Source organism: Erinaceus europaeus, chromosome 18 (assembly GCF_950295315.1).
Source record: "Erinaceus europaeus chromosome 18, mEriEur2.1, whole genome shotgun sequence".
Taxonomy (NCBI): domain Eukaryota; kingdom Metazoa; phylum Chordata; class Mammalia; order Eulipotyphla; family Erinaceidae; genus Erinaceus; species Erinaceus europaeus.
In genome coordinates, this window is record NC_080179.1 from 12,365,591 (window position 1) to 12,387,581 (window position 21,991).

The following is a 21,991-nucleotide window of genomic DNA, read 5'->3' on the forward strand; positions in this document are numbered from 1 at the left end:
AGTAGTCAAGACTATTTGTGGATAATTTTTGGATCGTCCAACAGAAAGATCCTCAAAGGAAAACAAGAGCTCTTTCTCCCTGTAGCCCAGGACCACCCGGTTGCCTTCACCCTTCAGTCTCAGCACAGGCTGGAGGCCACCTCCCTCCCGGCAACTCCTAGCACAGGTGAAAACTTTGGAGCAAAGGGATCTAAAATGAGGACGGCACTGTTTACATTTTGGAAGTCTTGGAGACCACAGGCAGGAATCTACATTTTTCAAGATGAGGACAGAAGGAGTCAAGTAGCAGCGTTCTCATTGCCGAAGTCCAGGTTGCCTGACTCAGTCCAGTGATCCTTAGAGAGCTCAGGTTTCTCCGGGAGGGTGGGAGCAGGGGCCGCCAGGGTGCACTGGAGGTCTCCTTTCTCCCGCAGGCCCCTGTCCGGGTGAGACTCCCCGGCTCGCCCTCTTCGCGCGCGGGGTGGGGTCCCCGCGCCACGGCCACCCGAGTGCGCGGGGTCGCGCTTCTCGCTTCTGGCCGCGGGTGCCGGAAGGTCCCCGGGCCGGAGCGCCGCCGCCCCCCGCTTGACGCGTCGAGGGGCCGGGACGCGATTTGCCGCAAACGACTGGAGCAGCGGTGGCCGCCGCCCGGGCCCGCTCCGCCCCCTGCCCGCCTTCCTCCCGCCTCGTCCTCTGCCTCCGCCTGCGCCTCCTCGCGTCCCCGCGTCCTCCCCACCGCCCGGAGCCGCCGGCCGCCTGCGCCAGCACCGACCAGGTGAGTGTGTCCGCCGCGCGGCCCGGGCGGCCGGGGCGGGAGGGGAGCGCAGGCCCGCGGCAGGCGGAGAGCGCGGGCGGGAGGCGGCGGCAGCGGCCCGGGCTTTCTTCCCCCTCGCGGGCCGCGGGGCGATCGGGCGATCGGGCGGCGGGGCGGGGGGCGCCCCTCCCTGGGCTGCGCGGCCCCGTGGCCCCGGGCTGCGCTCCGGCCGCCGCCGCTGCAAACAAAGCGCCCGAGGTGGGAGCCCCGCGGGCCGCCCCGGATTCCGCGCCGCCCGCCGGGTGCGGCCGCGGCCCATAGAACCCGGGCCGCTCGCTGGTCCCTTCCCGAGTGTCCTTGTTCATATATATATATATATTTTTTTTTGGTGGTGGTGGTGGACCGGAATCATGCAACAGGTTTGGGACGACGTTCATCATTATTTTCCGGCGGGTCTCTCCTCCTCCCGCTGTGCGGGCACCAGATGTGGCGCCCGGTTCCTGGGCGAGACCCCAAGTCCGGTGCTGGCGGCTGGCTTCTTTGTGTGGCAGGGTTGGGGACACTGGCCAGAAACCTCCTTCCTCCACCCACCCACCCACCCTTTTCCCCATCCTCTCCTGGCTGTGCCAAGGTTCCTGGATGCCTCCTTCCAGGCATGAGGCTTGGCTTAACTTGGGCCTGCAGGATGTTAACATCCCTTCAGCCTTTGGTGGGATCACAAAGGAAGAGAGGAGCGATTGTCAGGGATCTCTGGCTATAGATTTATTCTTCTAGGTTAGATAGACTGATAGACTGATAGAGCACAGCCGCAGTCCGACTAGCTCTGGAGGGTTGGGGCACCGGGATGCAGGGTTCAGACTTGCTGTTGCTGCTGCTGCTGCTGCTGCTGCTGCTGCTGCTGCTGCTGCTGCTGCTGCTGCTGCTGCTGTGACAACCCCCAGGTTCTCTCGGTGCTTTGACATCTTCCTGTCTGCAGACCACCAGAGAAGTTGGAGGTGGGAGTACTGCTGAGGGAGTAACTAGATAGCAGCTGTTTGACCAGTCACCTCCTTTACATTTTATCTGTGCCAAGTATTACCGGTGGTAATACTTGCATTACACTTCCTGGTATCGCTTGGCCGACCCTCAAAATAAAAATTACCACTCAGAATACCCTCAGATTGGAAAAAAAAAAAAAAACCTCAATCCAGATGGGTGTCTTTGGCTCCATCAACTTTGCTTTTAAGTGTGAAACTTTTTCCTTCCAAAGAATACAGAAATAAAGAACAATTTGTCTTTGTTTACTTACTTTGGGTCATGGAGCTACCTAGTTTCATTGGCATGCTATTTTAGTGTGACAATACTAAATAGAAGGAAGATGTATTTCTTTGGCTTTGAGCAATAAAATACTTCTTTGTTTCAGAACCAGGAAGTTTTTATACACCATGTTTTGTGGAGAGAAGTTGGTGACTATCTTTACCCTCTGGCAAAATACATGAAAAAAATTCCCTAAGGACTTAAAAAGCACTACACAATTCTATAGATTGTTTTTATATCCCGGTTCCAGGAAATCATTTTACTCTCTATTTATTCATACATTCCAGTCTAAATTTAACTTAAAGATTGGGTCTACTCTAATAAGTCCTCCAGCGTCAGAAAAAATGAATTGATTGCATTTAAAGAGTTACTGACTGAGGGCGGCCAGGTGGTGGCACACCCAGTTGAGCGCAGACATGGCTAAGCTCAAGGACCCAGGTTCAAGCCCCACCTGCAAGGGGGACAGGACACCAGCTGTGAAGCAATTCTGCAGGTATCTCTCTTCCTCTTTCTCTTTTTTCCCCATCTCTCTCAATTTCTGTCATATCAAATAAAGTAGGTAAAACAATGGCCAGGAGTGGTGGATTCAAACTGCTGGCATCAAACCACAGCAATAACCCTGGTGGCGATTAAAAAGTTTTGAACTGTTTAACTCACACGACTAATAATTAGAAGAAGCATGAGACTAGGAGTTGCTGGATGGTGATAAGAATAACAGCCATTATTATTATTATTACTATTATTATTATTATTATAACTAATAGAAAAGAGACTAAATGTTGGCAATGGACTTATCCCCAAATTTAATACCAAAAGGTGTGGGAGATGATTCAATGTGAAGGGTACAGGACCTTGCATGCATAAAATCCTGTTTTTTCTTTTCTTTTTTTTTTTTTTTATCCTCAGCACTTCATGTGTTAGAGTCTTACTCTTGTTTCTAGTTACTATTTTGCTTTTTTCTCTCTTCTTGCCCCTCTTTCATTAAATAAATTTTATTAAATAAAATCTGACATCAAAATGTAGAACATAGCAAACGGTAAATAGATGTTTCTAATTCACCTTTACTTGGGTTTAATTGAATGAAGAGCTTTGTAAAAACAAATGTTCCAGGAGCTAAGAAAACAGAATATAAGACATTGTCACTCCCCCACCCAGCAGAAAAACTTCTTGACGCTCTTTGCCCTCCATCCCCAAACAACCTTGGAGTTAAGGAATTCTTTTTTTTTTTTTTAATTTTTAAAAATTTACTTGTTTTTTTATTCCTTTTTGTTGCCCTTGTTGTTTTACTGTTGTAGTTATCGTTGTTACTGTCGTCGTTGTTGGATAGGTCAGAGAGAAATGGAGAGAAGAGGGGAAGACAGAGAGGGGGAGAGAAAGACAGACACCTGCAGACCTGCTTCACTGCCTGTGAAGCGACTCCTCTGCAGGTGGGGGCCGGGGCTAGAACCCGGATCCTTATGCCGGTCCTTGCGCTTTGCGTCATGTGCACTTAACCCGCCGCGCTACCGCCCGACTCCCCTAAGGAATTCTTTTGAAGACACAAAACTATATACACTAAGTCAACCTGACTTATAGAATGCTTCTCTGACATAATTAGTCGTTTTACTTTACTAAAACTACCATTCATCTCTGTAACGTGGCTTCAAAGAGCTTTCACAGTTAAGAGCAGTAGAAACAGCATTTTGAGAAGGGGGTGAGGTGGGGGGGGAAGGACAATATTTGCTAACCTAAAGTAGCAGAAACAAATTTACAAATTAATTTTGAGGTAGAGTTCTTATATCCTAGAATTCACTTTAAAAGTATACACTTAGTTGGTTTTAGTATGTTCACAAGTAGGACAAATATCTTCACCAACTTAACATTTTTATCGTCTCATATCCCTTAACTGACAATTTTATTCTCCCCAATCCTAACATAGCAACCAGGAATCTTCTTTCTGTGTCTGTCGGTTGCCAGTTCTGGTCACTTTATATCAACAGAATCATATAATAGGTGACCTTCTGTGTCTTTTATTTAGCCTAGTATTTCCAGAATTCATCTAGATTATGCATGTATCTACATTTATTGCTTATTCTGGTTAAATGTTCCATTTGATGAACTAATGGACGTTTGGGTTATTTTCACTTTTTGACTTTTGTAAAACGACTGCCACCTCTCCAGATTCAAAGGAGGTCTCGAAACTTTACATCAGGCTCAACCTGACGCTGTTGACTGGCTAAGGAAGAAGGGCAAACGCTAGAAGAAGAAACTGTGACCACTAGATTGCTGTTTTTTTGTTTGTTTGTTTTGTTTTTGTTTTTGCCTCCAGGGTTATCCCTGGGGCTTGGTGCCTGCACTTCGAATCCACTGCTCCTGTGGCCATTGTTTTTCAATTTTTTTGGACAAGACAGAGAAATTCAGAGGGGAGGGGAAGATAGAGAGGGAGAGAGAAAGACACACCTGCAGACCAGCTTCACTGCTTGTGAAGTGAGCCCTCTGCAGGTGGGAAGGGGGGGGGGCTTGAACCCAGATCCTTAGGCTTCCATACTTGTGCGCTTAACTCGGTGCGCCACCGCCCAGCCCCCAATTGCAGGTTTTTGTATGAACATATATTTTCAGTCCTTTTGCGTATCAAATCAAGTGTGAAATAGCTTGGTTGTACGGTACCTCTAACTTTTTGAGGACCTGCCAAGCTGGTTTCCGTAGTTGCTATCCCATCTTTCCTTTCCACCAGTGAAATATGAAGGTTCCATTTTCCCTCATGGTAGTACTTTTTTCCTCCCCTCTTACTGGGTCTTCTTAGGGGCTTTATGCCTGAGCAACCCCCATGTTCCCTGCGCACCCCACCCCCTTCATGTAGAGAATGAGGTGGGAGGGGAGGGCCACCACTACTCTCTGCTAGTTAAGTTTCTTCTCTGCCTGCCTCTCAGAGGCCTGGGCTCCAGCCCTGCTCATCCTGCATAGTCGAGTGTAGCTCTGCTGATGAGTTAGTCATGTTTAAGCCTCTCTAGAAGAGTCTTTTATTTATTATTATTATTATTTTTAATGATTATCATCCTAGGGGACTCTTCTAGAGAGGCTTAAGAAGTGAGCTTTTTGCCGGCAAGGCTTCCCTGGACTGAAGACCCCACCAATGTGTCCTGGAGCTCCGCTTCCCCAGAGACCCACCCTACTAGGGAGAGAGAGAGGCAGACTGGGAGTATGGACCGACCAGTCCACGCCCATGTTCAGCGGGGAAGCAATTACAGAAGCCAGACCTTCCACCTTCTGCAACCCTCAATGACCCTGGGTCCATGCTCCCAGAGGGATAGAGAATGGGAAAGCTATCAGGGGAGGGGGTGGGATATGGAAATTGGGTGGTGGGAATTGTGTGGAGTTGTACCCCTCCTACCCTATGGATTTGTTAATTTATCCTTTCTTAAATAAAAAATAAATTAAAAAAAAAAGAAGTGAGCTTTTCATTGTGGCTTTCATTTGCATTTTCCGCATGGTTAACAATGTTAATTATATTTTCACGTGTTCATGTGTCATTTCCTCTTTGAAGAAAATGCTTAATTTATTATAGTAAGTAGATGTATAGTTTCATCTTTTAAATAATCCCTTAAGAAATTCTATTTTAATGTTAGAAAACTAAGGTGTCCAGAGGTTAAGCAGTTTGCTCTTTAAAAGGCAGGATCCTGGGCAGATAACATAGTGGTTATGCAAAGAGAGTCTCATTCCTGAGGCTCAGAAGTTCAATTCCCCCCCCCCCCCCAACCAGAGTTGATAAGTGCTCTGGTTAAAAAAACAAACAAACAACAACAAAAAAAAGGATCTGACTGTAAATTCACATCTTCTGTTTTACTTCCTGCGTTCTTTACACCTCATGAAGCATGTGGAACTTGAGTTGTGTTTATAGAATTACTTCATTAATCACTGACAGAATGGGAAGAAAAGGGAAAGGAGAAAATATCAAACCAAGCAATATAATAAAGCAGTTCTTGTGACCACACAGCTTCCCGTATATATACAATTTGGTATTATCTTCATTGGATAGAGACAGCCAGAAATCAAGAGGGAAGGGGGTGACAGAGAGGGGGAGAGACAGAGGTACCTGCAGCCCCGCTTCACTAATTGTGAAGCTTTCCCTCTGCTGGTGGGGGCCAGGGACTCGAACCCAGGTGCTTGCACATTGTAGCATGTGTGCTTAACCAGGTGGGTCACACGCAGGTGCATTGTAGCATGTGTGCTTAACCAGGTGGGTCACACCCAGGCGCACCACCACCCGGCCCCAACCACACTGCTTTTTACTCACCAGACTTTTAAAAATACTTTTTCAAAGGCATTCTCTTGCTTTCTTCTATTCTAATACATTGGCTATATTGATACTTTCCTTATTGACTGTGCGGATATAGTGTCAAAGTGATTGGACTAGTAATAGGAATTGTCTGTTCCTTTCGCCTTTCTCTGTATTCTGTTTTCCTACTGTTTTCCTTAAACAGTTGCAGGACTGGAATTTTCATAAGCATTGAGATCTAAAAAAAAATTATTAGTTTTAAAGATTTACTTACTGAAGAGAAAGAGAAACTCCTTGTATCACTGGCACATGAGATATTAGAGATCGAACATTGTGATTGAGAGTTCTACATTTTATCCATTGTGTCACCTTCCAGGTTGCTGACACTGAATCTTAAAGAGGGAAGTAACTTGTTCTATCCTGGCAAAAATAAAAATAAAAAAAAAAGATTCTCAGTATCTGCCGGCTGATACAAGTGCTTAATTCATTGCCTGTATGTCAGTTTCATGGTGAGTGTTGGTAAATAAATAGATGTGCAGTTGGTGAGTAGATGAGTTAGTTTTCACTATAAGAGAACAAACGAATGTTTAGATCCTGCTTCTCATAATTGTCTATATTTATGATTCTATATTCATAACTGTATATTTCACAATTGTCAAACATGTTATATATAATTATACAAATTCAGATAACGCATGTATAACAGATAAAAAGTCAAAAATCTTTGACTTTTTATCCTCCACCACTCCTGTACCTTGTAACCAGTTAGGGGCTTCTATTTCCAAATATATTACCATTGTATACATGTCATAGACAAATAGATTCATGATGCAGACACTCTTACATAGATTTCATTTATTTATTTTTACCAGAGCTCTGCTCAGCTCTAACTTATGGTGGTGATGGGTGCCAGGGGTGGTTTGAACTTGGAACTTTGGACCCTCGGGCATGAGAGTCTTTGCATAACCATTATGCTATCTACCCCCCCTTACATAGATATTTTGAATTCACAGTGCTTTTTTTTTCTTACAGAAGGATTATAATGCATGTATCTCTTTGTTTTCCCTTTAATATATTATAATTTGCATCTATATTCCTAAAGTTAAAGGTAATATTAATGTTTTTATTTGTTTACTTTCATTGTCTGGTTTCTAAGAATGAATTAGGAAACTTTCCTTGTTGCCCTGCACTCTAGAATAGTTGTAAATGTTATATTTGTAAACTTTTATTAAAAAAAAAAAAAATCACCGAACATTCTTGAGGGACGGAAGAGATCTGAGGCAATCTTTCTAATTTTTCCCGGTTTTGTTGTTCTACCCAGTTTTAGCTCTATTTCGTATTGTTTTGATGAAGGAATATTTCCATATACACAATTCCCATCTTCCAGTTCTTTTTTTATTTATTTATGAGAAAGATAGGAGGAGAGAGTGAACCAGACATCACTCTGGTACATGTGCTGCCGGGGATCAAACTCGGGACCTCATGCTTGAGAGTCCAAAGCTTTATCACTGCACTACCTCCTGGACCACCATCTTCCAGTTCTAATGAGTATTGATCATTTATTAATACACGAGTGCAGGCGTAGATGCGTATTTCTCTTAGAGTCTTACACTGACTGGTTGTATAATCTTAGTCGTTAGATGCCCTCTTCAAGCTTGCTTTCTTGTTTGTAAAATAGGAGTTCTTCATAGGAACCTTTAAAAATCTTGAGTGAAATGTGAAGTGATATATGAAAAACCTCAGAAGATAAAACCTAATGAAGATATAAAATTGTGAAATTAACCTTAACAGAAACATTTTTAAGGAGCATGGCTAGTAGAACTAGAGACAATTTCCATGAATACACTGGAAGTATAAATTAAAACTCAGGAGATATTTAGAATTTAATTTTTTTGGAGGGAGGGGGGCTGGGCAGTAGTGCAGCGGGTTAAGTGCACATGGCAGCAAAGCAAGGGACCTGAGGTAGGATCCCGGTTCGAGCCCCCGGCTCCCCAACTGCAGGGGGTTGGCCTCACAAACGATAGCAGTTCTGCTGGTGTCTGTCTTTCTCTCCCCCCTCTGTCTTCCCCTCCTTTCTCTATTTCTCTCTGTCCTATCCAACAACAATGGCATCAATAAGAACAATAATAATAGCCACAACAACAGTAAAACAACAAGGACAACAAAAAGGAAAAAAAATAGCCTCCAGGAGCAGTGGATTTGTGGTGCAGGCACCAGAGCCCCAGCAATAACCCTGGAGGGCAAAAAAAAAAAAAAAGAATTCTTAGTAGACAGTGACTTTGAAATACCAGCCCACATTTCGAGGCAGAATAGCAGGAGAAGTGGCAAACGAAAGATCTGCATTTATCTTGTACTATTGGCCGTGGGACACTGGTGTGTTAATTTCTCTTAGCAAAAGGGAATAATATCTACTTGGCAGTGCAGTTATGAGGAAAGAGGTTAGAATAGTGCCTGGTAGGTATTAGCTGCTCAAATTGTTCATGTTTTCTCTGCACGTAATGAGTAAACAACAGTGATGAATAACAGGAAGTGTTGGGTGTTGTTCCCTGAGGACTACACACTGTAGCTGAAAGAACATTAGGCTCTAAGCTGGCATTAGACTGTGTAGCCCACTAGTCAGTGACTTGCTCAATCCTTTTCCTTACGTATAAAAAAAGATCAAGATAACTAATTATTAATGTGAATTTATTTTATATGCGTTTACCAGGCAGTTTATAAATAGTCTTACTGACCTCATCATATACTTCCAGTAATTATATCCGATAGTGATTGTCATTTCCCATTTTAATTGATGAAGAGAAAAAAAGGAAAGGCCCAGGAGTTGGCTCCACAGAGGTCTGTTTGATGAACTCATAGATCTGCCCAGCTTCTGTCATTAGGACTTTCCCCTCGGAAGTGAGTGGGTCTGGCCCTACTTCAGTGAAATGCCAAATGAAGAATATACTGCAAGCTAAAATACTGATTGAATAATAATAATAATAATAATAAAAAAACTAGACCAATGTAAGATGAGACTGTTTATTTGTTAATGATTTCCATTAATAAAATACAGATAGAGGATCATTAATGTGACCTAATGCCTACGCTAAAGAGTGGTCATTTAAGTTTTTTAATACTTGTGTTGCTCACAGTCTCTTTACTTAAATAATTTATTAGACTTTACTGCATTTCCATTCTGACCAGGTTAATGGGAGGGGAGAAGATGGGACAGGAGTGGGAGGTCCTGGTCAGAAAGGGGAAAGAGGGGGGAGGGAGAGAAAGAGAGAGAGAGGGAGGAGGAGGAGGAGAAGAAAAAGGGAGGAGAGTGGGATAGAGAGTGTGTGTATAAGAGCTAAGAATTGCAGATTTCTGCCAATAGGGAAAATCGTTATTGTGATTATTGTCTTCTAGTGGACTTGCAGAGTCATTTAAAAAATGAACCTGCCTTTGTCAACCAGTTTGTAAAGAGCTATTGATCATACTCTAGAAAGATAGCAATACTGTCTTTCCTTTGATAGAGGTTGCCACAGCTTCACTATGGGTTTCATTTTATTTTGTCAGATCTAGTGATATTGATTTGACATTTTTTGCAAGCCTTGTACTAGAGATATGCAAAACAAATAAAAATGGTGATTGGACGTCATAAATTGTATTGTGACTCAGTGATAGTATAGTGGCTTTAGGAATTCTGTTTGAGACTTCAGTTATTTTTATGCTATTCAGTAGTAGTGGAAATTCCTATGTTTAGCTCAGGATTTTTTTTTTTTAATTGTTGTAGTTGTTGTTATTGATGTTGTCGTTGTTAGGACAGAGAGAAATGGAGAGAGGAGGGGAAGACAGAGGGGGGAGAGAAAGATAGACACCTGCAGACCTACCTCACCACTTGTGAAGTAATTCCCCTTCAGGTGGGAAGCCGGGAGCTCGAATCGGGACCCTTATGCAGGTCCTTGGCACTTTGCGCCACCTGCACTTAACCTGCTGTGCTACAGCCCGACTCCCAATTTTTTTTTTTTTAATGTAAGCTTGTATTGGCCTATGTAAATTCTCATTAAATGCTTCTTATTTTAAAGAACACAAAGCATTCTAGAGCTCTATGTAAGCGTTGTAAGACATGGTTCTTGAGTGTGAATAGTTTATATTTAGCTAGAGAGGCAATGAAGGAGAAAATCAAGTGAAAAAGGTACAAAGGACTCTGAAAACTTGCATCAGACCTTTGCAAAATTAATTTTGCTGTACTGGTCTTTGGTAAGATTCATACCTACCATAGACCTTTCTTGAAGGACATTATCAGAAGCAACCCAGTGCTTTTAAAAAGTGGTAGTTTGTGAATATTACATATCTAGCTCATGCTAGTGTTCTCATAGCTTTATAAAATTTGCTGTTTGTTCTAAGTATCAAGAATATTGACTGTTATAAGTACTTTTGTTTCTCTTCTGGCCCTTGGATTGGGCCTTTCTTTCTGTGATGGCTTTTAAGAAGCTAAAGTCAGATTTGTGGCCCAGCCCAGAGCAGCATATGTATCAATAGGCTTTGTGTCCTGTTTATTTTTAAACCTATTCCTTAGTGCCATGTTTGTGTGTGTTCTTTATCCTTTGTTTTTCAGCTTTTAGTCTATTCACTTCTTTATGTTTGTGGTTTCTTTTGTTGTTTTTCATCTTTTTTGGGGGGGTGGGGGAGGGGTAATGTTGTATAAGATACTGTTGCCACGTGAGTCCAGCTCCTTCTCTCCCCATGACAGGTGTCTCCCTACACCTCTCTCCCTACCCACCCAGTCTTCCTTCACCACCGTGCACTGGGCCCCAGCCCTCCCCGCTCCCTGCCCAACTTTGCTGCAACAGACCTTACTGGTGCCTCTTTCTTTCCTTTTAATATTAACTAATTAATTGATTAATTTAATGAGAAAGAGATACATAGAGAGAGAGAGATAGAGAACAGAGCACTACTGAGCTCTGGCCTCTGGTGGTCCTGGGGGTTGAACCTGGGACCATGGAGTCTGAGGAATGGTGGATGTGTGTACATAATAAAGAACGTGACATCCATGGAGGAGCACATTAGGGCAAACCACCCGATAGAGGAGAGACCAGTTGTAGGTTTTTGTTTCCTGAGTTCGCTTTGTATTTAGAAGTAATTGGAGGCAGTTTCTGAATTTAGGAGCAGAGGTTGCTGTGATCATTCAGTGGTGCTGTTGTAGGTGTAGGAGTGATGATGGTTTGAGTGTTTGTGTTAGCTATCCCTCTCATAGACCAAAAAAAAAAAAATACAGGATACTAAACAGCACAATAGTTGAGTGACACTTAGAGCTAGTTTTGCAGGAAGAGGTGTGGATTTGGGGAAAAAACTTATGACTTGTTGAGGCTGGCAGTCAGATTGGCTCAGTTACAATAAAACGTCTGCTGTGCATTAAGGAGAAGTGGGGTTGGTGGAAAAAAGTGAAAGGGGGTGTGGGAAGTCTTAACTGATGGATGGAAGAGATCACTTGTTTGTTTTTATTTTAATCTCCTAAAATTCTAACTCAGTCTCATTTGACTTTGTTAGATTGGATTTTAGTTCAGGTCCTTGCTATCCCTTTCATTTTAAGTCAGAATTTTTTAGTAGGTGATATATGTACACATTTTACAGGTAAAAAGTAAGAGGATACAGTAAAAAGCTTTCTTTTTCTTTTCTTTCTTTTTTTTTTTTTTTTCTTTTTTTGCCTCCAGGGTTATTGCTGGGGCTAGGTGCCTGCACCATGCATCCACCACTCCTGGAGGCCATTTTTTCCCTTTTGTTGCCCTGATTTTTTTTTTTTTAATAGCTGTTGTGGTAATTATTGTTATTGACATCGTCGTTGTTGGATAGGACAGAGAGAAATGGAGAGAGGATGGGAAGACAGAGGGGGGAGAGAAAGATAGACACCTGCAGACCTGCTTCACCGCCTGTGAATCAACTCCCCTGAGGTGGCAAGCTGGGGGCTCAAACCGGGATCTATATGCTGGTCCTTGGCTTTGTGCTAACCCACTGTGCTACCGCCCGACCCCCTAAAAAGCTTTATTTTTTCATTCTTTTCCCATCAGGACTTTCTCTGGGGTTTCCTGTCTACACTATTCCAGGATTCTCAGCATTGTGTTTTGTTTCCTTTTTCTTTTTACCACTGCTCAGCTCTGGATTATAGTGATGCTACAGTTGAATATGGAGCCTCAGATATATATAATGTTTTTGCATAACTTTTATGCTTTGTCTCCATGGCTGGGATTATTTTACATGTTCATAACGTCACTGGTAATGCTGAGTTGGTGAAGGTCGGAGTTTCCTGCTGCAGAGTTACTATGTTTGTTTGTTTCCCTCTTCCATGGTTTGCTTTTGAAAGTGAATCAGTTAAGTTCAGTTTATTAGAATGATAGGGAATATTAAGCCTTTCTTATCTTCGTAAAGGTGTATCTTGACCTAGTCATCTAGCTATATTTTACTCAACTATTCCCCAGTTGATATAAGGACTTAGTATATTATAGTGAACAGTCTCTGGCTCAGTACTACTTGAGTTCCACCTCTGGCTCATGATAGTTGTGTGAATGTGGGCTGTTTTTGCTTGACCTAAATTCTCCATGTATACAGAAGGGGTGTGAACAGAATAGTTGGAAAGATTGAATAAGAAAGTGTGTAAAGTGCTCAGCACAGTGTACAGCACTCTCTGAAGTTATTTGTGACATGTTCTAATCATTACTATTATTACTGTCATCGTTATTATTTTGCCACTTACTGTTATGCTGCAACAAGTAATTTTGTTATTTCACACACAGTAATGGGGCAGGTGGCTGTATCAGTAAGATGAATTCCCAGAAACCTCTATTTGCCTGTGCACTTCTGACAGTTACTGCCAAATCGCCCTCCATAATGGTCGCATCATTTTTTGCTTATATGAGAGCACCACCACAGACTATATGAGAACATCTGAGGTTTAATCCCCAGCACCACCATAAGCCAGAGCTGAGCAGGGCTCTGAGGGGGGAAAAAAGTAAGAGAACATCTATGTTCCTGTATCCAGTGTGTTACTAAATTATTTGGTCTTTGCTAATTGATCAATGTATTATATATATTTTTAATTATTGGTGATTGAATAATGGTTAACAAGATTGTAAAATTACAGGGCTGTAGTCCCGTACCACACCACCACCAGAGATTTCTGTGTTCCACCCACCTGGTGATAACTACACTCATTCTCACAAAACCTTAAGAGACAGTTTCAATGCATTTCTCACATCATTGAACTAAGTGAACATTTTTTTTTTTGCCTCAGGAGCCTTGCTGCTGAACCACCTGTTTGGCCCCCAAGTTTTGGATGTCTTTTCACTAAGTCATTTAAGAATTTAACTCTGGGGTGGGGGAGATAGCATAATGGTTATGCAAACAGACTGTCTTGCCTGAGGCTCCAAAGTCCCAGGTTCAATCCTCCACACCAACATAAGCCAGAGCTGAGCAGTGCTCTGGTGTTTCTCTCTGTGCCTCTCTCTGTCTGCATCTCTCTCAAAAATAAAATAAATAAAATATTTTAAAAAAATGTTAAAAAAAAAAAAAGAATTTAACTCCGTTGTTGTAAAGCCATTTCAGCAGCTGAGGAATGCTACAAAAGACGTTGTTGTGGGAAAATGATCAGTCGTGGTTAGGTGAGAAAAAGAGTTTGGACCTGGAAAAGATTAGAAGGATGGGGGTAACACATGGAGTCTGTGGAATGGGATAGCATGTTTCTTCTGATGTGATAGCACAGGGTTTTTGGTAATTGTTTTTACAACAGTCTTAAAACGCATCAGAATCCTAAATTGGCCATCTACAGTGAATGAATTTTCAGGCTTGAGGCTGAAATGAAGGGTTATAGTTTGTGTTAAATTAAAAGTCAGAGCCGATAGTCACACGCCTTGTATCTGTCTTTTATGTTGTATTATAATAAAGTATTCATTAAAAGCACTTCATGAATTATTACGCTTAACTTTAGTATCCAATTTTAGTCTTTTTCTCCCATTGTTTTCTCAAGTATGTATAGTAGATGACGGTAGTGTTCTCCTGATGATATGTACTGTGTATTGTTTAATGGTTTCCTATCATTATACTGCTCTCCTTCAATCCTCTATCCTCCCATCCCAAACTACACTATAGAAAGCAAAAGTGCTGAGTCTCATCTCAGACCAGGTAGAAGAAGGAAGTGGGGGAATGATGGTCTTGGTTTGAGTGTCATGCTTGGGAGTACCCCAACAACCCATATATATTTCTAGGCATTTCTAGTTTACCCCACAAATGGTCAAAGCTATAAGAACTCTTGGGCATGATAGCAGACTTTTGGAGGTTACCTATAAAACTATGATCACCACTCTGTAAGAAAGGTGGGTATCCAACAGGGAGAAGGAAGTAGATACCTTGAAAATGGAATCTGGGGGACCAAATTCTATTAAATTAATAGAAAAACCTGCATGGGGGTCATTTCACAAGCAGTGAAGCAGGTCTGCAAGTGTCTATCTTCCCCCTCTCTGTCTTCCCCTCTTCTCTCTGTTTCTCTCTTCCATAGTCAACAACAGCAGCAGCAACAACAGCCATGGAAAAGATGGCCACCAGGAGCAGTGGATTCGTACCCAGCCCCAGCGTTAACTCTGGAGGCAAGAAAAGAAAAGAAAATGGAATTTGAGTTCTTGAAATTAGGGGTTCTTTGTTTCCAAATGATTAAGCTTAAAATAGCAGAGAGGACAAAGAAGAGATCAAGTGACCTATTAACTCTTGACCCAGATATGCTATCTATACTAATATTTTTCATAGTAGACTCAGCAAAATAAAAATAAAAACTTGTAAGCTCTTACTCCCTGTATCAAGCCAAAAGGTGGAAATTTCTCCTACCTACCTTAAGGTACAAATTACACGCATTAAAAGATGTTTTAAATTAAGTCTTTTAAAGGAAAGTGTGGGGCTCCTGTGTCAGGTGCTATAAAGAATGCTTTTGGAGTGGTACAGAATTTGAAAGTTGGGGGGCGGCTCTGGTGGTGGCACACCTGGTTGAACGCCATGCTTATAATATACAGGGGCCCAGGTTCAAGCCCCCATCCCCACCTTCAGAGGGAAAGTGTTGCGAGTGGTGAAGCAATGTTGCAGGTGTCTCTCTGTCTCTTTTCCTCTCTATCACTCCCTTCCCTTTCGATTTCTGGCTGTTTCTATCTAGTAAATGAAGATACTAATAAAAAAGTTAAATTTAGAAAAAAACAGGAGAGAATTTAAAATTCAGGAGAAAGAAGGTTACAGGCAACTGAAAAGGCAGACAAGAATTTTTACAGGTTTTATAAGGATCTAGTTATCATTACTCAAAACAGATCAAAATTTTATTACAAGCATTTCCTCCTTGTAGGAGAGACGACTAACCAGACCAGACATGTATTTTGAGTTGTGGTGAGGTGGAGACCACTATATAATTTATAATTTATTTTTTTAATATTTATTTATTTCCTTTGAGTTGCCCTTGTTTTTATTGTTGTAGTTATTATTGTTGATGTCATCGTTGGACAGAGAGAAATGGAGAGAGGCGAGGAAGACAGAGAGGGAGAGAAAAAGATAGACACCTGCAGACCTGCTTCACCTCCTGTGAAGTGACTCCCCCGTAGGTGGGGAGCCGGGGGCTTGAACTGGGATCCTTATGCCAGTCCTTGCACTTTGTGCCATGTGTGCTTAACCAGCTGCGCTACCACCTGACTCCCTATAATTTAGAATTTCTATACAGTTTTGTTGGTCATCATTTCTCCTTTGGCTAATTCTGCTTCTGTTTCTATCCGTGTGGGCGATCACGCCAAGTTCTCTTACATTGCTTGATACTGTGGTCTATTTACATAATCGCTGTTTTGCCTGAGACCCACCCTGCCTGTAGGGTATTGGTTTAATCCCCACTGGGTTAGAACCTTCCCAACAGCTGGAGACCTGCCCTGCCTGCAGGGCATTGGTTTAATCCCCACTGGTTAGATGGAAGCTTGCTATTCTCTCCACCCACTCTCCTACCCACTTCCTTCTCCCCACCCCCCACTTTCTCCTCAGAAGATATAAAGGCAGATCAATAAAGGCAACATTGGATTGAGTCCTGCTCAGCCATGGTCTCTCTCCTGCCTACAAAGCTAGCCCCCACAGTTTGCTTTCAACATGCATAAGAATGCCTAGATTAGAAATTGGGTATGAATGCTTGAGAGCATTTGAATTAAGTAGGTGATAAAAATTGGGTCGCATTGGAATTCTGTCTTCAGCATAGGATTTCTTATCGAAATGCCATTAACCCACTTCTCTACATTTAAGACTGTTGAAGTCCGTAAACTGCTTAGACCTTCGTGTAAAACATTCAAGCCTTTAATTACTGTTTTCCTCATTAGTACTTGACTGAGATCAGACATTAAGGAGATGCGAGTGTTGATAGAAGAGGGGATGTTATTTATTTATTTTTTGTAATATTTATTCCCTTTTGTTGCCCTTGTTGTTTTATTCTTGTAGTTATTATTGTTGTCGTTGTTGGATAGGACAGAGATGATTGGAGAGAGGAGGGGAAGACAGAGGGGAGAGAAAGATAGACACCTGCAGACCTGCTTCACTACTTGTGAAGCGACTGCCCTGCAGATGGGGAGCCGGGGACTCGAACCGGGATCCTTATGCTGTTTTTTGTGCTTTGTGCCACATGTGCTTAACCCCCTGCACTACTGCCTGACTCCCGAGAGGCTATATTTTAAAAGTTAACATTTGTTGGTCATCAGAAGAGCTCACTTGGGCAGTGTGCTGCTTTGCCTTGCGTGGGGTTGAGCCTGGCCCCCACCTCACCTCATCGAGGGAAACTTTGATGCTATCATCTGTGTTCTCTCCCTCTCTCTCTCCCCTACACCCCTCCTCCTTTCTGTCCCTATCCTAAAAAAAAATTACATTTGTTCAGAATCACGTTGGACATGGTGATTCTTAACTTTAGGGGCTGGTGTTTAACAATAGTCCATAGCCCTGTGAGAGGAAGCACAGGCGTTAGTATGTCTTGGTTAGCTGAATCTAGCCCTTCTTACTGATTCCGAATATGGTAATTAATACCTTCCATCCACCCCTATTTATTCTTCTAATATATTTTTAGCACAACATTTAGATTTTAGAAAGCGCAAATAATGTTTCATCACATTTTCCCACCCATCTGGAGCAAGATGCAGTTTTATTTTTTAGCTGTAACTATTTCCTTCCCACTTACCCTGCTCAATACCATGTTATTATACAACTATTCTCTATTTCTAGAATTGTGTGCTTTATATGTGCTGTCTACTTGACTTTTTTTTTTTCATTTAGTATATATAATCTTTCAGACATTTATTTAAGTTATCCCATGTTTAAATAGCATGTTCCCTTTAAGTAGCTGGCTATAGGTATATGTCACATTTTATTCTCCCATTGAAAGGGGCTACTGGGTTGTCTCCAGCTTTGGGTTATTATAACTATATAACTATAAACACATGTGTGCATATAGTTTTTGCATGAACATGGATCTCCATTTCTTTGATTAAATAATCAGAGTACTGTTGCTGGATTCTATAACAACTGCTTGTTTGGCTAGTTTTTTATGAGTGATTTAATAATGATTTATAAGATTATAGGGGTATAGTTCCACAGTGCACCCACCACCAAAATTCTGTGCTCACCCGCTACCCCCCATAACCAGTGTGTTGGGTTATTTTTTTATTTTATGCTTTGTAAACATAAACTCCAAATAGATCAGATCTTTTGAAGTCAGGCAAGAAACCACCAAATACTTAAAGGGAAATATATAGGCGGAACTCCTTCCATATAAGTTTTTGCAATATCTTCACCAATTGCAAGGAAAACAAAAGCAAACACAGGCCAGTCGGGACTACAACAAACTGAGTAACTTCTGCATTGTTGTTTCGCCGGGCTGGCTTCACAGGCGGGTAACAGACGACCAGGGACTCATGGTTGAGCTGTACGCAGTATCTCTTTATTCATGCAGGACGCAGCACAATCTATACCAAGCTAAGCTAAACTAAAACTACAAACAATCTTGTCCTTATAAATATACTAGCCCAGTAGGGTGGGAACAGGATTCGATGCAGAGAGGGTGGAGAGAAAAGTGACTGGTGAAAATTAGGGTATGACAAGGAGAGGGGGCGGAGCAGGTGAGAATTCTACCACTGAACCACCAATGCCCTGGAGGGAGGGTGGTGCTTCAGCGGTTATGTAAATAGAATGAAGTGGTTATGTAAATAGAATAGTGTTAAGCAGGGGGGATTAAACTAATGAAACAGAAGGGGTTTTTAGAAGCAGGCCAACACTGCATGGCAAAGGGAATCACCGCTATAACAAAAGAGCGCCCCCCCACACACATACCATGTAGTGGGAGAAAATCTTGTCATACAAAACACACACACACACACACCTCACCAAACTCAACAAAAGACCAACTCCATTGAAAAATGGGGCTAGGAAGTTAGGTGGAAATATAGGCGGAATCTTCTGCAGAGAATAGATCCAAAGAGCCAACAGACATGAAAAAATGCTCAAACTCATTGCTGATCAGGGAAATGCAAATAAAAATGAAAACAACAATGACACTTGACACTAATGAGAATGCCATACATTAGAAAAGGCAGAAACACCTACTGTTGAAGCGGCTGTGAGAAGAAAGGGACTCTCCTACATCACTGGTGGGAATGTAGATTGCGCGAATCTCTATGAAAAATAGTGTGGAGATTCACCAGAACTCTAGAAATAGACGTGTCCTGTGACCCAGCAATCCCTCTCCGAGGGATTTACCGAAGAAAAATAAAAAAACACCTCTATGCACACCGGTGTTAAACTGATAGCAGCAGTTTGTAATAACCCAAACTTGGAAGCAACCAAGATGCCCAAGAATAGATAAGTGACTAAATCCGTTTTCCTTGGTAGCTTTAAAATAATTCATGTCTGTTATTTATAGGTTAGCTATGATAGATTTTTTAGAGAATGTGATTCAGTTGAGTTTGAATCATCATAAAAAGTTGGTGGCTGGTGAGAAAACTCAGCTGGGAGTTATTACTGCTTTGCCCTGTACCTGTACATGACCCAGGTCTGAGCCCCAGTCTCCATGGCAGCAGGGAAAGAAAGCTTTAGTGCTGTGGTGTTTCTCTGTCTCTCAGCCTCTGCTTATCTTTCTGTCTGAAGAAGTCTTTCTGGAGTGGTGAAGCTCCAGCAAAGAGAAAAAGATATGAGAAGATACTTCCTTGTCCTTATCTTTTTGCTATCTGTTGTTCGTCTCTAGTGATGTCCCATTTCCCTTCCTCGCGTTGGTAATTGGTCTATCTGCCCCCCCCCCCCACACCTGTGCTCCTGTTTCCCTCCCTTCTCTGCTCACCTTGTGTTTATATATTTTGCTTTTTTTTTTTTTTTTGAGTTTCGTCTATTGATTGTGATTTTCCCTCTTTTAATGTATTCATTTAGAGTTAGGGATCTCCCTTTAGTGCCCAGTTAGCTGTACCCCATTTTGGTAAATTGTAGTTTATTTACATATTTATTTCATTCAACTCAATATGTTTTTGGTTTGTTTTTTTTTTTTAATTTCCTTTGGGACTGCTTATTTGACCTGTAGTTTGGTTAGAAGTATATTAGGTGGATTAGTAGTTTTAGGTGGATGGGAACTTTCCTTTTTCTCTTTCTGTTAAGCGATTGCTAGTTCTCTTTTCGTTGTTCATTGTGGTCAGATAAGCACTTTTCAAAATCTCAAATGACTTAACAGAAGGTGAGAACCACTGGTTTAAATTCAGCCGGTCAGAAATATAAGTGAACACTAGTAGTTTTCAGTCACTTTTTCTTTTCATGTCTAACGATTCCTTCTTTTTTTTCTCTCTATCACACCATCATAATAAACTTCCTCTTTTCTGTACTTATACTGTCTCTATACAATGGTCTTGCTCTTTTTTTAAAGAATATATATTTATTTATTATTGGATAGAGACAGAGAGAAATTGAGAGGAAAGGGGGAGATAGAGAGGGAGAGAAAGACAGAGACACCTGCAGCCCTGCTACATCACTCATGAAGCTTTCCCCTGTAGGTGGGGACCAGGGGCTTGAACCTGGGTCCTTGAGCACTGTAGTGTGTGCGCTTAACCAGGTGTGCCAAAGCCTGGCCCCGGTCTTGATTATTTTATCCTCAGTTTTTTTTTTTTTTGCTTGAAATGCCCCACTCTTCATCTCAAGGTACATTGTCCATCACCTTGCAACTTGTGTTCTGGTCTGGGTAGATAGCATAATGGTTATGCAAAGAGACTTATGCCTGAGGTTCCTTAGTACCAAGTTCATTCTGCACCACCATAAGCCAGAGCTGAGCAGTGCTTTAGTAAAAAAAAAGAAACTTGTATTCCATTTGATGTTTTACTGCATCATCAACTATTTTGAAGTTGAATTTACTACAAAGTGTGAAAATAACAAGTTCTGTACTGCAATTGTTTCATATTCATTTAGAATAAAGTAATTTAAAAAACTTATTCTAATGGTTAAACTATCTATTTCCAACACATGATTGTGATGAACCTCCTCTTGTTGATTCATGGACTTAAACTTTGAAATTGGAACACAACTAGGTAATTTCAGTACTTGAATCACTCACTGTTATTTAAGGAAATGTTATTATTGCTTTTTTTTTTCTCCTATGTTAGTAATTAGAAAGACTGGGCCACTGGTTTTGAATTCTGACTGTATATTATAATCAGGTGGGAGTCTGAAACATACTTCAGTTTAAACTCCAGAGATTCTGATTCAGTTGACTTAGAATGCTTATGTTTCAAAAGTTCTCTGAGTGATTGATTCTATTAGGTAGCTGGGTTGAGAACCATTGGTTCAGAAGCAGGCTATCACAGATATAAGTGAGCCCCAGTGGCTTCCAATACTTTCAAGTTCTGTCCTGGAATGCTTCTAGCGGTACAGCTTTGAATTTTGTCTTTCAAAGTTTTTACCTTGATAGGTTTTAGAAAAGTCTATTTTACATCTTGCAAATGATTCATTCGTGTGGTGTGACTATAATACAAGGTATTACATTAAATGTGATCTGGTTTGTAAAGAGAAGGTAAGATTTAGTGAAAATGCCACATTTCTAGGCAATTCAAAATCGTTTAAGTCAAGGTTATTCTTTTTAAATGATTATTTTAATTATTTATCTTTTTTTTTTTTTTTTGGTCCTTTTATTAGCTTTTCTTTTTTTTTTTGGTGTGATTCAACAGTTTGACAAGCTTTTTTTTTTAAATTTCAGGGTACAATTTCACACCCTCACATGGCAAATTAATTATCTGCCTATTCCACCAAAGTTCTGTTTACCCTCTCCCACAAAACTAGCAAAGAAACAAAATTCTCACTAGATCTTTTTTTTTCTATTTAAGGTTTGACATTTATTTATTTATAAAAAGGAAACACTGACAAAACCATAGGATAAGAGGGGTACAACTCCACACAATTCCCACCACCAGAACTCCTTATCCCATCCCCTCCCCTGATAGCTTTCCTATTCTTTATCCCTCTGGGAGTATGGACTCAGGGTCATTGTGGAAGGTGGAAGGTCTGATTTCTGTAATTGCTTCCCCGCTGAACATGAGTGTTGACAGATAGATCCATACTCCCAGCCTCTCTCTTTCTCTAGTGGGGAAGGGCTGGGGGAAGCAGGGCTCTAGGACACGATGGAGCGCCCATTGGTGGGGTTGTCTGTCCAGGGAAGTCTGTTTGGCATCATGCTAGCA

General features: G+C 41.7%; 1 protein-coding gene across 1 annotated transcript in view; it reads left to right on the plus strand.

Moving 5' to 3' along the window:
- Window positions 1–460: 460 nt before the first annotated feature.
- Window positions 461–21,991, plus strand: part of SESTD1 (SEC14 and spectrin domain containing 1) — a 110,606-nt gene continuing 89,075 nt past the window's right edge. Inside the window, exon 1 of the mRNA XM_060177633.1 lies at window positions 461–760. The gene's annotated coding sequence lies outside the window, so the exon portion shown is untranslated. The remainder of the gene's footprint in view (window positions 761–21,991) is intronic.